Here is an 8,807-nt window from a genome sequence, read left to right on the forward strand (position 1 = left end):
GTGTAGCGTAGCTCCGGACGAGCGTGAGTCCGCCAAGGTGTGCCCTTTGGCGCCCTAATCACCAAGGTTCTCAACCTCGCCTTATCGAATATATGCCGAGGAGGGCGAGCAGGAACAACAAAAGCCTCCGAGGAGTGCTGAATAGCCACTCTCTCGCCTAGATAGACCGTTGCATCATACGTCCCCTAGAAGTACCAACGCTGAGCGGTGTATTGCGCAGCAAGCGCAGGAATGTCAAAATCGGCCCACGGCCGAAACACTACCGCCGGCTCCTACAAAATGCGTGCTCTAAGATAAAATCCTACTAAAGGTATAAGAAGGCAATTATTTGAGGAACATACCGAGAGGATCAACTCTCGAATGCGCCTAGTTGTAGCCTGGTCATTGAGACGGCCTCCCCAACAGGCAGCAACGGGAAGCTCACGAGGTGAAGGTCTCGCCGGCGCAAGAGACGGAAAGTACTCATTAACCAGATCTACGGGGATAAAGAAGTGTCAATAAATGCTAATGCAAATCTAGAGCTTACTTTAGTAAGGGAAATAAAGCGTACCTCTACGAATCTCCAAAAGTTGGAAAGCGCGATATCTCCCTCGAAGGAACTGTGACGAATGGAAAGTCGCAGTCCGACTAGGAAGTCCGCATAGGCCAGGCTGGCCCAATCATATGACACGACCGTAGGAAGGTCACGAAGAGTAGGCAGGTAGTAGAGTAGCACTCGACTACCTTTGTCAGGTTCAAAGGTCCCTGACAAAAGGATGAGTGCGAAGATGCGCACCCGCTGCTCTGGGGTGGTCGCATTGTCCTGAAAAGCCGCCGCAAGTGTGGTCCGGCGAATGCATCTAGTGCTAAGCTGCATCGGATCAGCCTCAGCACGAGTCCGAATGGTGATAGGGCCCAACAGCTCCAGTACCTCTAGAGAAAAGACAGAGATCTCGCTATCGAAAGGAAGTGGGACCGAAGTGAACTCCAATCCCGTGATGAGACTGAAGTCAGTAGGGGTAACAATCATCTCACCCCAAGGGAAATGAAAGGTGTTGGTGGTGTCCCAAAAGAACTCCACCAAAGCTCGGACTACATAGTGACTCTGTCCGAAAGAGTACATAGCCCGAGTGGCTCGCATCAAAGGAGTCAAGCCACATGACTCCCACAGAAGGTTTAGATCGGCATGGTCGCGGAAGTATGTATCGTACAAAGAGCCGATGGTCGTGTTGCCAGAACCATGGCTGCGGAATCGCCCGCTATGAATCCCTCGACGAACGTGCTCTGAAATATGAAACTCAGGCGCAATATATAGAGTGCGCTCGTCCCACTCTGGAAACCTCCCTAGAGAAGAAGAGGTCCTTACGCCAGCGTCGACGGGATCGTCCTCCCGATGAGCCCCCTAGAACGAGAACTCAAACCTCGTCGTCTAGCCATGCCATGTTATGCAAAATAACAGAAAATTAAGGTTCTATAGTATCTAAGAGTACGTAGTACTAAAACAGAGTATAATTTCAATTCGAGCATAAACGGCAATTTTCAGCAGTCAAACAATTTCTTGCAATACTGTGACAAATATTGTGACAAATTTTGACAAGAATGGATAGTAAAAACACGAGAAACAAGTCACATTGTTCTCATGAACTCAAGGGGTTCAATAATGGCAATTTGCCCATTTCTTCACCAAGTTGAGTAAACCAAGTCTCAAAATGCTCTAAACGTGATATATGAACATGATTAAGCAATTTTAAGGCATAAAATTCAACGAACGAAGCAAATTAAGCATTACTGGGTTCGATTTTTTCGAATTCCCGCGTATAAACATCTCCGAATTCAGCAAAAATCGAGTTAATTTTAAGAAAAACTTACATGGATCCGGAAAATAGATGAGACAAGCTTTGATTTGCAACAAATTTGAACGAATTTGGTGGACAGACGAGCAAGAATAACCAAATTGAAGCTTCGAGCGAAAATGAATAGCAGCAGCAGCAGTCACGACAAATGATGAAGAAAGGGGTTTTATTTCGAAAACCCGACATCAGCGCCAAACGACGAGTTCGTAGCCAGGCGCTGGTCTTCGTCGCCTGGCGACAAAGCTAAATCCAGGCGACAGTGTGTTCCAGCATGCGCTGGTGCGGCGACAGGATACGTGGCCCTCATAAATGACTATGCGGACCTTATGCAGAAATTTCGGGTTCCATGGTACACCAGTTAGCCCCTATAAGCAATTTGACATAATTAAGTAATCGGCTCAATTACAATCACAGTAGGTGATCGACCTGATAAACGATCGTCTCACTTAGCTTAAAGCGCCTAAACATTGGCTCATCGCAAGCACCGACGTAATGGTTCACAAGCAGCAAAATGCGCCGACGTTCTGGCACCGCGGTAATTTCAGCAAATATCGTAGCAACAAAGTTCAAGCGAGCTTTAAGGATCGACAAGCGTTGGTCTTCGGTAAATTTCTTCGGAATATTATCGTAATTAACTGAGGATGGCTTCAAGCGAAGTTATCTTCGACGGCATTCCCTAGGATGTGGAAGGTTGTCAGACAACTAAGGATGGATTCAAGCGGAGTTATCTTCGACGGCGTTCCCTAGGATGAGGAAGGTTGTCAGAAAACAGGAGGTGATTTCAAGCGAAGTTATCTTCGATCATATTCCCTAGGATGTGGATGATGGTCATAAAACAACGGAAATTGAAGGCAGCTGCAAGTGTGGTAGTCTTCAGGCGGTATCCCCTAGCTTGAGGAAGATCTTCAAACAAAATTAGTTACTCCAGAGACGTGTGCTCGACGGTGCAAGATACGCGTTTCTTAACTCTTTTATCTGTTTTAACTAACGCTAGTTTGTAGGTATCGGCGTTACAAGAATGATTTAGGATCGCAGAACGTTCTAAATCATTCTCCGTCCCTATCGCTACTTTGACTTTTGTTTTCGAAACTTGTGTTTCTCCAAACTCAGTCAAAGTGGGGGCTTCTGTAGACACCCAAATGTGTCTCCCCAAAACCAAACCTAGTGATGAATACCTTTCACGTCATTTGATTATCGAACAAAGTGAAAGTGCGAAAAGTCTAGTGATGAGGATGTTTTTATTAAAATATTTCTATTTCTGTTTTCAAAAATATTTCTTTTCTTACTCTATTTATATAAAATAGCCAGTCCAATTTGGTTTGGCCCATGATAAGGGTCCGATAATAGTGTAGTTGGATTGGGCATGAAAAGAGCTTTTCAATGATATATTATAAGGCCCAATTCCGATGAATTATGAGGAAGTTATGGATTAAATTAAATTAGGCCTAATGATTTTAAATGTGTCCCAATGATCTAGAGGAGGGCCTATTAATTATAATTTCTAAAGTAATTAGGATTGATTTTAATCTTCTAGAATATCTAGAAGGTTCTTTTTAATTCTAATGAGATTAGGATTGATAATTATATTTTTTAAAAAAAGATGTTTTACTTTGAATAAAATATATTAAATCTGATTTTAAATCTGCTTGGACGCATACCTACTTGTAATCGGTTTTAAAGGTAATTATGCGTGTAAAAGCGCGTTGACTTTTAAACAAGTGCGAGATGACAGCGTCATCGCCAGGCGCTGGCCTTCGTTGTCTGGCGACGAGCTTGTCGTCTGGCGCTAACTCCTATCGTTTGTGACAGTAGGTATTTTATTCCGAATAGGACTTGATTTGATCCCGTGCTATTTTTCCTATAAATAGGGGTCGTATCTCCCCGTTTTTCTTCATTCAAAACAATCAACAATCATCTATTTTCTTTCTCTCTCTAAAAGCTAGAAGCTTTCTCTCTCTATTCTTTTTCTAAATCTTCCCTCATACAAAATTCCACACTCATTAGCTCTAGTCACACCTAGCCAAGTTCGAAGTTGCCTTCGCCCTAGACGTGAAAGGTTGATAATTTCTGAGGGTTTGGTCCCAAACCTTATTACATTTCTTTGATTATATTAATTGTTTTATTATTTTTCCTTGAAGTTACTAACGTGTGTATTTTGTTATTAGAAAGAGGTTCGAGGCATCGAAGTAAGTAATTTAATCGTTATTATTTTGATATAGAAATCGTGCTTTGATTATTTTGCTTCCTAGTATCATGTTAGGATGTTATATTGCTTCCTAGTATCATGTTTAGGGTGATAACTAAAATTAACTGATATTTCTGATATTATTATGATGCTTCCTATTTCTTTCCTAATAGCATGTTAGTATCTTGTTAGGGATAAAGCTTTGATCTTTATTGTTTAGTGACATGCTAGGGTTTGTTATTAATCTTGTTAGTATCATGTCTAGGATCTTGATAATATTATTTTGCTTTGAGATTGAGAATATTATTATTATGATAATGATTGTTATTATGTTGCTTGATATTATATTTGTTATTGTTATTGCTTGATCACGCCCTCTCTTGCAGGTTTAAAGGGAATTTGTACTTGTAATCACGCTTAATAAGATAATCTTTTTTAGGATAATATGATTATAATTCAAGTGATCGCCAATAATAGTTTTGTTGTGCATTAATATTCAACCAACATAGATTAAACATGCTTAGGGTTAATCTATTGATTGTATGTTAATTAGAAAGCGCACATGAATACGAGAAGAATAAAGTAGAGGCCCTTTTAGGGCAAGTTCAATCTCTTTTAGGTTGGATTTGTACCTTCATCCCCGAACTTCCAGCCATGGTTCCAGACCTATTGGAGTTAACGATCTCCTGGATCGTTAAGGGGTGTAACCTTCACCATGTGAACGGTTTACAAGTTCCTAAAACTTGTTGGCGACTCTTTTACTCTAGCTTCCTTCCCTTTGGACGCCACCATGCTTAAGTGTATGTTCACAGTGGGGCTCAAGTGTGGGATGCTTGAAATATTCCCTACAAGTAGTCCAAAAGGGAACGTTCTGCACGCTATACTATGTTGTACTGCATGCATAATGACCTCATTGGTGAGTTTGAGAGTTGTTCCAATGCTTAAGAGATGTGGAACAAACTTAAGATCACATATGGTCAAACATATGCTACAAGGCTTCATGCTTTGAACCTGAAATGGATGCAATACTCAAATGATCCAAAACACACCATGGCAGAACATCTTCGGGTGATGGGAGCCTTGATTCATGATCTTAAGTCTGCAGGGCGTGAAGTTTCTGATGAGGAACAAATCTTTGGTGTGATTCGTTAATTACCCGATGAACTTGAACATTGGAAGAACTTCAAATCTCTCATGAATCATAGTAAGAATATCAAGACCTTTCAAGACATCTCTAGACACCTTGAAATGGAGGATAAACGCTTACAAGCAGCTGGTCCGTCTAAGACTGCTAGTGCCCATGTTGCTCATGTTGTGAAGCGTAAGGCTAAACATCCCAAGCAAAACAATAAGGCTAAGGGTAAGTGTCCTCCTAAAGGACCTAAAAATGGTGAGATTCGCAAGCACCAAAATGGTAAGTCCTAAAAAAAAATTTAGCTCATATTACGTGCTACAACTGCAGAAAGAAGGGTCATTTGGCTCGGGAGTGTCCTGAACCAAAGAAGGTATTGTCTTTCTCCAACTCTTCTAAGTGTTTTGTATGCTCTGATGAATTAGTTGCTAATACTCTTCTTGAATGGATTATAGACACATGAGCAAGGAAGCACATAGTTCGCGATAGAGTTGGCTTCGTGGAATACCATCGAGTTCCAGTGGGCACGCAGACTGTCATGCTTGGAAATGGTAGTGAGGAAGAAGTCCTTGGTGTTGGTACCTAACAACTTAAACTTTGTGGAGGAAAGACCTTACTATTTCATGATGCTCTTTATGCTCCTATAGTTCGATGTAATTTGAATTCTGTTATATCATTGCTACGTTTAGGATTTTCATTCAATTTCCAATCTGATAGTTTAGATATTCGTTATCATGACATTTTGTATGGACATGGTAGTTTGGTTGATGGTTTCTTTAGACTTGATTTGGTAGATGATTATTATAATAATAATAATTCCATGTTTGCCTATGTCTCTACTGTTAATTATGAATTCGACTCATTAAAATGGCATGCTAGACTTGGTCATATTGGCCAAGAAAGAATGACGAGATTAGCTAAAGAAGGTTTACTTGAAAATATCACTAGGGTTAAGCTACCTAAATATGATCCATGTTTAGCAGGTAAAGCATGCAAGAAGCCTTTTAGTAAGGTTCATAGGGTATCTCGTCCCTTAGAATTAATTCATTCTAATATTTGCGGACCTATGAATGTTAAAGCACGTAACGGTGCTACATATTTTCTCACATTAATTGATGATTATTCACGTTTTAGTTATGTATATTTGTTATCTCATCGTTATGAAGCACTTGATTATTTTAAACGCTTTGTAGCGGAAGTTGAGAACCAAAGGGAGATCAGTGTCAAAACTCTTCGAACTGATCGAGGTCGTGAATATTTATCTGATATGTTCAAAAATTATTGTGAGAAAAAGGGTATACTCAGACAGCTTACGATTTCCGGCACTTCACAAAAAAATGGTGTTGCGGAACGCAGGAACCGTACCTTACTAGACATGGTAAGATTAATAATAGCCCATGCTAACCTCCCTATTAGTTTTTGGGGGGATGCACTTTTAACAGCCACCTATATCCTTAATCGCGTGCCTAGTAAAAGTGTACCCACCACTCCATGAGTTATGGACTAGAATAAAGCTTGTCTTAGACCATTTACGCCCTTGGGGTTCAGCTTGATATGTTCACAAACCTACACACAAGTATGGGAAACTTGGTTCGAAAGCAACCAAAATGGTGTTCATTAGATACCCATCCCAATCAAAAGGGTATGTTATGTATGGTGAACATCCTAATGGAGGCATGACTGAAATGGAGTCTCGCAATGTTGAGTTTCTGGAGGATGAGTTCCCTAGGGTAGGTGAGATGAAGAAGGACCTAACCTTGTATGAGTTACAAGAGGAGCCTTCACTACTTGTTGGTATGGGAGGGGAATTTGAAACTCCTAATGAAGTCACCAACAATAGTGAGGTGTTACCCACTAGTGATCATGATCCTACAATCTTAGGTGATAGTGGAAAAGAGTCAACTAGTTTGAGTGACAATGGTGGTCCTACTTTAAGGAGGAGTGAGCGTGGAAATATACCACGTGGGTACTTTAAAATTGAAGGAGAAGTGTACCTTTGCACTCCTTTAGCTATAGATGAACCTTCTTCTAATGGAGAAGCAATAAACTCACCTAATAGTTCGGAATGGATGGATGCAATGAGGGATGAGATGGAATCAATGACAAGGAATGAGGTTTGGGAATTGGCCCATCCCCCAGCCAATCATAACTCTATTGGAAATAAGTGGGTCTTTAAAATTAAGCGAAGGGAAGGTGGATCAATTGATAAATTTAAGGCCCGTTTAGTAGCGAAAGGCTATACCCGAATTGAGGGCATAAACTATGAAGATACTTTTTCTCTTGTGGTGAGATTAGCCTCTATTCGCTTACTTTTAGCCTTGGTTGCCCATTTGGATTTGGAATTATTTCAAATGGATGTTAAGACCGCGTTCCTCATTGGAAAGTTAGAAGAAGAAATTTATGTGTATCAACCCATTGGGTTTGTCTCAAAAGGAAATGAGGACAAGGTGTGTCCTCTCAAACGATCCATATATGGTCTTAAGCAATCATCTAGGCAATGGTACTTCAGATTCCATGAAGCTATAACTGCAATTGGCTTAAGCGTTGTGGATGAAGATCATTGTGTGTATGTTAAGAAAACAAACAAAGGAATTTTGTTTCTTACTTTGTATGTAGATGACATACTTATGGCTATAAATGACATGGAAATGATCAATGCCACTAAGACGTGGCTATACTCCATTTTTGAGATGAAGGATATGGGTAAAGCCAAGTTTGTCCTTGGTGTTGAAATTATTATAGATCGTTAAAAAGGCTAATTGGTCTCAGCCAAAAAGCCTACATCAAGACATTGTTAGAACGATTCCGAATGCAAAATTCTAAACCTGTTGATACTCCAATTGAAAAGGGTCTAACCTTAAGCCTTGACCAGTGTCCCAAAACAGAAAATGAGAAAGAGAAAATGAGTGCAGTAGGGAGCTTAATGTATGCTATGTTATGTACACGACCTGACATATGCTTCGCGGTTAGTTTGGGTAAGTCTTATCAAAGAAATCTGGGGCCTACTCATTGGCAAGCAGTGAAAAAAATCTTGCGTTACTTTCGTGGTACGATTGATCTAATCCTATGCTATCTAGGTGGAGATTTTAAGTTAAAGGGCTACACAGATGCAGATTGTGGTGGTGATGTAGATGAGTCTAAGTCCACCTCTGGTTTTGCATTTATTTTGGAAGGTGGAGCAGTTTCTTGGTGTAGTAAGAAACAAGATTGCATTGCACTGTCTACCATGAAGGCAGAGTATGTAGCAAGTTGCCTCACAGTACAAGAAGCAATCTGGTTGAGAGCCTTTCTGCAAGTTCTCAACATATCCTCCAAAGCAGATGATCCAGTATTAATGTATTGCGATAACACTGCTGCAATCCAATATGCTCGAGAACCTAAGTTCCATCGAAAGACCAAGCATATTAAGAGGCGTTACCATTTTTGTTCGTAATGCTATCAAAGAAAAGGAAATAGTCCTTAAACATATTCCCGCTAATAAGATGATTGTTGATCCTATGACTGAACCTATCCCTAGAGATGCATTTCAAACTCATATGAAGAGTTTGGGTTTACGTAGAGTTTGATTTATATGGGATATTTTTATTTATTGTAATGGACATATGATCTTGAGCATTTATTAATAAAGAATATGTTTTTTTAATGTTGTATTATTAGG

The 8,807-nt window shown here is 40.3% G+C and overlaps 1 pseudogene; it reads left to right on the forward strand.

The window, feature by feature from the left end:
- Window positions 1–7,958: 7,958 nt before the first annotated feature.
- Window positions 7,959–8,582, forward strand: LOC145575433 (secreted RxLR effector protein 161 pseudogene; annotated as a pseudogene).
- The last annotated feature ends 225 nt before the right edge of the window (window positions 8,583–8,807 follow it).

Source organism: Chenopodium album, chromosome 13 (assembly GCF_948465745.1).
Source record: "Chenopodium album chromosome 13, dcCheAlbu1.1, whole genome shotgun sequence".
Taxonomy (NCBI): domain Eukaryota; kingdom Viridiplantae; phylum Streptophyta; class Magnoliopsida; order Caryophyllales; family Amaranthaceae; genus Chenopodium; species Chenopodium album.